The 8,352-nt window shown below is 41.5% G+C and overlaps 1 long non-coding RNA gene across 2 annotated transcripts in view; it reads left to right on the top strand.

The window, feature by feature from the left end:
• The window catches only part of LOC107112024, an 80,536-nt gene that overhangs the window by 50,545 nt on the left and 21,639 nt on the right, over window positions 1–8,352 (top strand). For both annotated transcript variants that reach the window (XR_001482580.1, XR_001482579.1), the window contains exon 3: window positions 7,912–7,959. This is a non-coding gene — a long non-coding RNA (uncharacterized LOC107112024). The remainder of the gene's footprint in view (window positions 1–7,911; window positions 7,960–8,352) is intronic.

Here is an 8,352-nt window from a genome sequence, read left to right as displayed (position 1 = left end):
GGCTAAATGAGGGCCGGAAGCGGGGCGGCCGGAAGCAGGGGGCGAGGCTTCGTTATGTGCCCCACCCTTCCATACCTCACCCGGGGGAACTGCGTTCCCCCACTTTCCCCCCCCGAAATGACCTCTGGTGGTCAGTAGGATCTCCCTTAGGCCTTTTCATGGTAGATTTGTGTGTGTGTGTGAATGTGATAGCCAGGACAGGCAATCTTTGAACTGTGTGGGTGGAATCAATGAACACATTCATAGCATTAGCTAAACATGCCAATGAAAGAGCTTCCATAAAATCCAGCACCCGCAGAGGTAATCTAACAAGTCTTGAAAATCCACCCGTACTATTTCAAATTTTTTTTTTAAAAAAAAACAAGGTTTGGATTTTACTTCTACTTCTTTTGAAGGTGCTGGTTCACAGTCTGAAGGTGGTCTTGAAATCCTTGCCAAAATGTTGAGCCAAATCTTGTCTCCGCTACACTGGTTTTCGGTATTTTTCTGGCCATAATTCAAAGTGTAAGTTTTGACTTTTAAAGTACCTGAAGGATAATCTCTAGCTGTGTATGGTCCAGTGGGACTGAGTGTGCATACGATCAGGTTGAATATCACTGATACTCCCTGGGCAGATTTGGAAAAGTCTTTTGCTAGAAATTAGTGCCAAATCTTATTTCTGTTAAAAGAAACTAACATGATGTCTGTCTGTCTGCTGGCTACTTCTTATAGGCAAATGTACTGTTTTGGTCAAAATGGTGGTCAGGAGTGGAAGAAGATCATGCCATGAAAGTAAATTTAGAAATGAGGATTATTTTTAAGCTACAGGACTTGAAGGAGGTTGGATCAGAGCAGATTTTGATGCACTGTAGTTAAACTGGGATCAAACTGAATTAATTATCTCTCAATAATGCTATTAGTTGAATCCTTTGTTTGACATCAGTGGGTTTACTCGATAGGTAATGGGGTGGTTGTGGCTTATTAGGGCTGTAGCATTACCATATTGAAGTGATGCCTTTAAACTCTTGACCTTGAGTTGATATTGCCATGTATAATGCATTACATACATCTGTTGAAGTTGAAATTGCCCTTTCTAGGACTGGCTTATGAAAAATAGTACATATTGGACTGAATCGCATGACAGCTGATATTTATCAAGGGTAACAGGAGCTTTACTCATTTTCACATTTTTAAGCAAATTCTGAAAGCTCTGTGTATGCACACATGTTCAGCATATGTCTTGTGAGCTTTGAACATTTTGTTCTGAAGTGCATTGGCTCTCATTAACACAAGGGTCCAAAGTATAAAACTTTAATGAGCTTCATACATCAAACTTGTGCATAGCATTAATCTTATGCAATGGGACATGTAAAATTCAGTGTTCCTAGATGAATGTGATAGGTTCCAAGCTTTTATCTCTTGCCTTGGAAAAATTAAGTTTCTCCAAATACCCACTTTCAAAAAATGGAATGGGTGTTTTAGAGGCCTTGTTTTGGTGGTTGCACACAAACATTCTGGCAAGGATTGGAAGGAACCAAGTTCTTCCACTAAAGGCCAATGGAACAATATGGGATTTAAAGTAAGTTCCAGCATTCAAAATGACATCTATATCTCTTAAAGTAAGTTTAAGTCTTTTAAATGGGTTGTAGGTTAGGCTGTCCCTTTGTACCTTTTTTTTTGCACTGTACCGGCGTTATGTTAGTAACTGCTTCTTGTTACTGTGGTAACTCAATATATTGATATGCAAATCACATTGACTTGCAGCAAGGTAACAGAAGGCTCTAGGTGACTGGTGTAGATAAGTAAATGTTGTGATCCTAGTGTTTTAAAATGCAGCTTGTGAATCAAAATGGAACGTAGCAAGTGCTAATGCAGCTACCAAGAGACTGTTCCAAAATACTTTTGGCTTAATAAAGTCTTTTATAATCTGCCGTGTATCAGATGGACAAATAAGACAGCAGAAGTACATTTGAAGCCATTTTTTTCAGGTGATAATACAAAGAAAATCTCTCATTTTGAACATTTATACACATCCTTTTTGAGTAGTGTATATTAACTGTGAGTGTAACACTTATTTTAAATGGACTGCTATATTTTGCATAATGTGGATTTACAAGTGATTATGCCTTTGATCACCACACCCCACATTCCCTAACGATCTCTCACTTCAGTTTCATGTCGACTTTAGAGAGTTCCAGTTTTCACTGTGCAAACCAAGAAAAATATCGCTCGTAGCACAAGGGCGCCCTGCTGTAGATGCATTCCTATTCCAAACTGGGTGCCACTGGAATTGCTTGATGGAGCTACTTATATTTTTGTTTCCTCTTTTTGTAGCTATCTTACACTGACTAATGCAAGACTCCAAGTAACTGTAGAACTAGTTTTTCATATTGACAGGGTCTCTGTGCTTCTTTTTTGGTTGTCTTCCCGGCCTCCGCCATCCTGAACATGGCAGAGTAGACAATTTTGAGCAGCGACGTGGAGCAGAAAACTTTCTGCAGAAAATTTAAATTTTCCATCACTATATATTTTTTTTCCTGGAAAATTTCCCATGCAATGTATGTGAACATAGTCTATTCATCTCTATGTGACAGGCTGTTGAGCTGCTGCTCAGTCAGGTTAGGTGGGGTAAATGTGGAATATGAAGCATGGACAAATTCCAGTGCTTGTACATGGTCTGGGTTTGTACATAGTATGTTTGCTTTCTTTTGCTAACTATTTTAAATTTCACGAATGTTATTCAAAGTATTTTTATTTGAATTGGAAAGTTTTCTGATTCATATTTTCCAGAGAAACCCACATTGCTGGTTTTGAGAATCAAAAGACTTTCAAAAGCAGGTTGTAATGTGGCATAGACTCTGTTCGAAGAAAAAATTTCAGACTCCCACTGGATGTGTGCAAGCCCTCAGATCCATGTAAATCTTCAGATTCTGGCTCAAGTAACCAACACCAATTATATGCGGATGAAGGGAAGTGGCTGTTGTGAATTTCTTTAGGTGCTGCTAGAAAATCAGTTGGAGACTTTTTAGACCAACAGGCTTCTGGGGAGAGACCATGTTTGTGTGTTGTATTGTTTTGAGGATCTTTTCTTTCGTTTTTGAAAAAAATCACAAGAGTTTTAGTCCTCTTGATTGCAGAGAAGATGGGCATTCGGCATATGTGGAAGGCTTAAGCTAGAGGCAATCTGGGAAAGAGAGCTGAGCAGTTATGAGTGTGAAACGTAAGTGTGCAGGGTGTTTTTCTATCCGTACTGAACTCTTCTTCAGATGCATGTATTACTTGCATGATACTACTTTAGCTTTTTTGGGGGGGGAGGTCAAGTTGTAGCTGACTTATGATGTTCAGAGGTAGTTTGCTATTGCTTGCCTGTGTGTAGCAACCCTGGATTTCCGTAGTGGTCTCCCGTCCAAGTACTATTCAGGGGCGACCCTGCTTAGCTTCCAAGATCTGATGAGATTGGGCTAGATGAGGGCACTACTCTTGCTAGTTAGTAGTAAAACAAACACCATCCCAGTACAATGAAACAGAAACAAATATTTCAGTCTCTTGAAGGGAATTGCTTACTTTTACAGTGTAGATATAATCTCAGTATAAAGCAAGGGATTGTTTTTGGATAACTTTATTTTGAGTATTTAAAGTAGGGTGTGTGTGTGTTACATGCTGTCAAGTCACTTCCGACTTATAAATTACTTCCGAATTATAAATAAATAAGTCACTTCCTCACCTTATAAATTAATGACTTACAAAAAGTAGGGTACAGGAATCCCCCCACCCCCTTTTGCAGCTGTTCTTCAGCACTTTATATTCAAGGTGATTCTCAAACTAAGCTGCGTGTCAGGAACAGTCACTTTCTGCAGAAGAAAGTGTGATGTACTGGTTAGCATTTTTAGGCTAGGACTGGAGAAACCAGGATTCAAATCCCTACTCTGTAATGAGACTTGTCGAGTGATCTTGGGTCTGCGCATTATCTCAGCCTGTCTTAACCAACCATAGGATGGTGGTTAAGATTATGTGGCTGAGAAGAAAATAATAGAAATCATTTTGAGGAAGGGTGGGATAATGAGGAAAAAAGTGGGAAGAAAATGACTGGTATTTGGTTTGGCATAATTCTAATTTTGTAAATGTTGCTCTTTAGGAAACTGAAATCATACTGCTTCTGTACACCTTCACACAAATTTGTCTTTAGGGTTCATTGATCTTTGGAATATAACCCCCTTATGTGTTTCTATGAGGTACAAAACATTCAGAGTGTATATGGATTGACTTGTGTGATTAAGACTGCAGGCCTTTTAAAGCAAGTCCTGTTGAAAATTGTGATTAGTCCGTAGGATTAGAACGTGTTTCGCTGAGAGTCAGTGCACCTCAGCATATTCTGCCCTGGCTTTGCCAGAAGACGATAGTAACCAGTTGTCTTCTGTCCACACCCTTTGTAAGGAACAAGAAACCCCCGTTTAAAATGTAGCATTGGAGGACAGTAAAGGAGTGGAATACAGTTACCACAAACAGCCAAGAAAAGAGTTTAGAGTTCATGCTCCCCCAGTCCTCCCAGAGTTTCAAATGTGCAAATTAGGTAACTATAAAGATGTAAAGTAGCTGTACCCATTTAAATGAAAGTACCAAGCAGGCAACCTCGCAAACTGCTTTGTGATGCATAGCATACTGCACTGTTTGTCTGCTCATGGGCCCAGTTATCGCTTTCCTATAGGTACAGCCTGATCTCTCTTCCCTACAGGGCTGAAGTTGATTCTCAGTTCCCTGTTTACAGTGCCTGATTCCTTATTCTCCAACACAGCCACAAATATTTAAACAGCTCTGTACTCCAGTATGCACCTGGACCACCCCAAATCACACATCCTTGGTATGAGGAGACAGGGCTCTTTTGGCTTCCAGAGAGTGGTATTTGATCCAAAGCCTGGATTTATTATAAGTAACTTGCAGAACTGCTCTGGGCTCTGCAAGCCTTTGGGATTACTAGGGGCATCCTACTTTGGTGCTGAAAAAGTAGGTCTTGGAATGGACACTGTCCTATGGAGGCTGTTGGAGCTCATTCTCTTCATTCCAGGGATGTGTGATTTGGGGTGGTCCCAAGCGTGTTTCAGAGGCAGGCAGTGGCAAACCAGCTCTAAATGTCTCATGCCTCGAAAACCCCTTGAGGAATTGCTATAAGTTGGTGGTGACTTGACAGCAGTTTACACACGCGAAGCTTGCTTGGGATTGTGGGGTTGTTTCAGATAATATCAGTGTTTGTGGTTGGATTGCAGAACAAGCAAACAGGAACACCAAATAAAGAACTTGGATCCAGCTTCAGTCTTGCATATTTTTCTTAGAAACTTCCCCAATGTTCCTAATGCATAGCTTACGCGGATACCATGGGTGCTCTGGGTTCAGTGCCATACCTCTGCCATCCAGCTTCTGAACAGAAAACCCTGAATTGTAAACGTAGACTAGAAGCTGTTGTACTGTTTACTCCCAAGCAGTGATGTGGGGTGGACTATTTTTGCCCCACCCACAGATGTCGATATAGTCTGTTTAGCTATAGTTGTTAAGGCTGTTGTGATGAAAATCAGCCATGTTCAGTAGGCTGTATATGGGATATGAAGCTAGGGCACACCCCAGAGCTTGTACATGGCGTGTTTGCCTTCCTTTACTAATATTATTTAAATTTTGCTACGTTATTTAAATATTTTAAATAGTATTTTAAATATAAGTTTAGATTTTCCCAGAAAACCCACACAGCTGCTCCCAGGTATCTGTACTGATAACTTCTTCATTCTTGGCAGCATTGAATGGTTGAAGTGGTTGCTCCTAAAAGTGTGACAGCCCAAGTACAGAACCTTGAGAAAAAACTGCCTAAAATCCCTTGTTTGGGAGGATATTCAACTGATTCAGTAACACACCTAGCATGTCTTGGCACCTTTTTTGGGGGAGGCTCCAGAGAAAATTCCTGTTGCTAGTTACTAGGCAGAAACAGATAAATTGACTAGGGCTGCATTCCTGTGCACATTGATCTGGAACTAAACCCCATTGAATGCACTGGGGCTTGTTTTTGCATAAACTAGCATAGGATCAGGTTGTATTTCTTGTGTCTCTGCCACTGCTTCTGTTTGCTGTGTTGCTTTCACTGGAAGGACATTAAACTGTAGGAATTATTCCAGTACTGCCTGCAGAAGCTGAAGACAGAAGAAATCTGGTATTTACTTGCTGGCGGAGTAAAGCTGTACCCCCGATGAAGCTTAAGTTATGAGAATTTTTTAAAGGCTGCTTTTAAACTTCAGGTGTTTCATGAAACTAGATTCTTGCATCCTTCATTTTATAGGGGACAATCATTATAGCTTATAATGGATTTTTTCTTTCTTTCCAAGGGTTGACTAATATTTACTGCATTAAGAAATGGTTTCAGAATTTTTTTAAAGTAGATTTGCCTAGAATTTATACTTCTGGAGAATATGATGCCTTTTTGTTTCTTAGGTAGCTTGAAGTCTTCTGTAACACCAGTATGAATAGAACAAACAAGAAGGAATCGTGATACTCATGGGGGGTGTAATTCCTTTCCTCATGTTAATAACCCCGCCCCCCAGTTGCCAGCCTCCCTACCAGCTGGCCATTTCTGGAGCCTTCTGCTTTGCTCCCCCTTCCTCCTCCAGGGCAGGAAGGAGGTCCAAGGAGGAAGGGCCCCAAGAGAAACAATTTGCCCTGGGAAGTGTCGGATACTCGCTCCAGAAGCTCTCATCGCTGTTAACCGCTTGAGTGTGTCTCAGCTGAGCAGCCTTACTGCAGCACTTTAAACACTTTGATGAGCCCAGGACAGATGGAGGAGTGAGAAGAAGGAAGGGCAGCTTGCAAGTGCCCGCTGGTCCTCCTGTCCAGAGGTCTTTAGCTGCCTTTCTTACCTTGGGCATCCCTCCCTCCTCATCTTTGCCTGCGCGCTGTACCCACCCTGCGTGTGAATTCTCGGGGCTTTCTGAGGCAGCCTCCTGTGCTACTTTTGTGCACTCAGTTGCTTTCAGTGCCGCGCTAGAGTAGGCAGCACTGGACCGACACGTTGGAGGAGAAGGTGGCGCAGGCAGGACTTGGCAAGCCACCACACACTGTGGCTAAGTTTAGATTTTAAAAAGGTCCCTCCCCCAACTGGCAAGCCCATCAAGACCCCCCCCATTGACGACTATGGTTGTAGCAAACCCTGTGAGGCTTCCAGCCGCTAACCCCACCAAGGCTTCTCCCCTCCCAACAGTGGCAAGGACCCCTGTGTGGCTCATCCCCACCAAGCTCCGTGACATTTTCCAACAGTAAATCTATTTTCTGTGCATGCGCAAAAAATGCAGTTTACTTTGGGGGGGGGTTGAGTATCCTCTGTAAAATTTTTTAAACATGTCAGGAATTACTGAATAGTAGTGATTACCATTTGGGGAAGCAGCATCTAAGTACTAGTATGTACACGTTTAAGCCATCAGTTAACATGAAGAAACTGTGTGTGTGTGTGTGTTAAGTGCCATTGAGTAGCTTCTAACTTATGGTGATGCTATGAATTAATGACCTCCAAAATGTCCTGTCGTTAACTGCGTTGCTGAGGTCTTTCAAACTGAGGGCTGTGGCTTCCTTTATAGAGTAAATTCATCGCACGTTGGGTTGTGAACAAATGAATCGTTGCAAATCCCTGCCATTTCACACTAGTCAAACAGAGCAGTTCTAAGTCTGGAGTTGTGTGCAGTAGTGTTTGGGGAAAGTATTGGCAGTGGTGTTACAGGTGGTGCCAGTCTTCCACATATAATGTGAAGTTCAACGTGATTAACCTTGTTGAGTTCCTGTTTCTTTGCTTTGGGATCTGTCTTGAAAGTATTTAGTTCTCCAATTTTGTAAAACACTGAATACTAACTTGGGTATTGATTGCGTACAGCAGTAAAGTGTTCACGTAATGTGTTTTGTTTCTTTCAGAGAGTGTCTTTAAGTAAGCCTATGCACTGGATGGCAAGATTCTCCTTGGTACGTATATTGTGTAATTCATGTGTTTCTGATATAAATGTCCATCACCCTTGCCCAAACCAAAAGCATACTTTATCAATCTGTTATTTGGTTCAAAAAGGGAAGTCAAAAGTTGCATGGAAAATAACGCTTCAACTCCATCTGTAGTTGCATAGGGGGGCAGAATCAAGCCTTTGTTAAGTATTTCCATTTGCTCCTAGAGCAGTGGTGGCACTCAGAGCCCTCTCTGTGGGCACGCGTGCCATCGCCCCAGCCAGGCCAAGACCATCATTAAAGTGTCGAATTCTCTGCCAAATAATTTTAAGTAAATGAAAGCATTTGGGATTGCTTTCCTTTGTTTGGATCATCTTAAGTTAATGTATGAGTTGTTTTTTCTAAAGTAAAACCTCAGTA

This window comes from Gekko japonicus, unplaced genomic scaffold, assembly GCF_001447785.1.
Source record: "Gekko japonicus isolate JY-2015 unplaced genomic scaffold, Gekko_japonicus_V1.1 scaffold898, whole genome shotgun sequence".
NCBI classification, from domain to species: Eukaryota; Metazoa; Chordata; class Lepidosauria; order Squamata; family Gekkonidae; genus Gekko; species Gekko japonicus.
The sequence above is the reverse complement of the archived record's forward strand: the minus strand, read 5'-3'. Positions and strand labels throughout refer to the sequence as shown.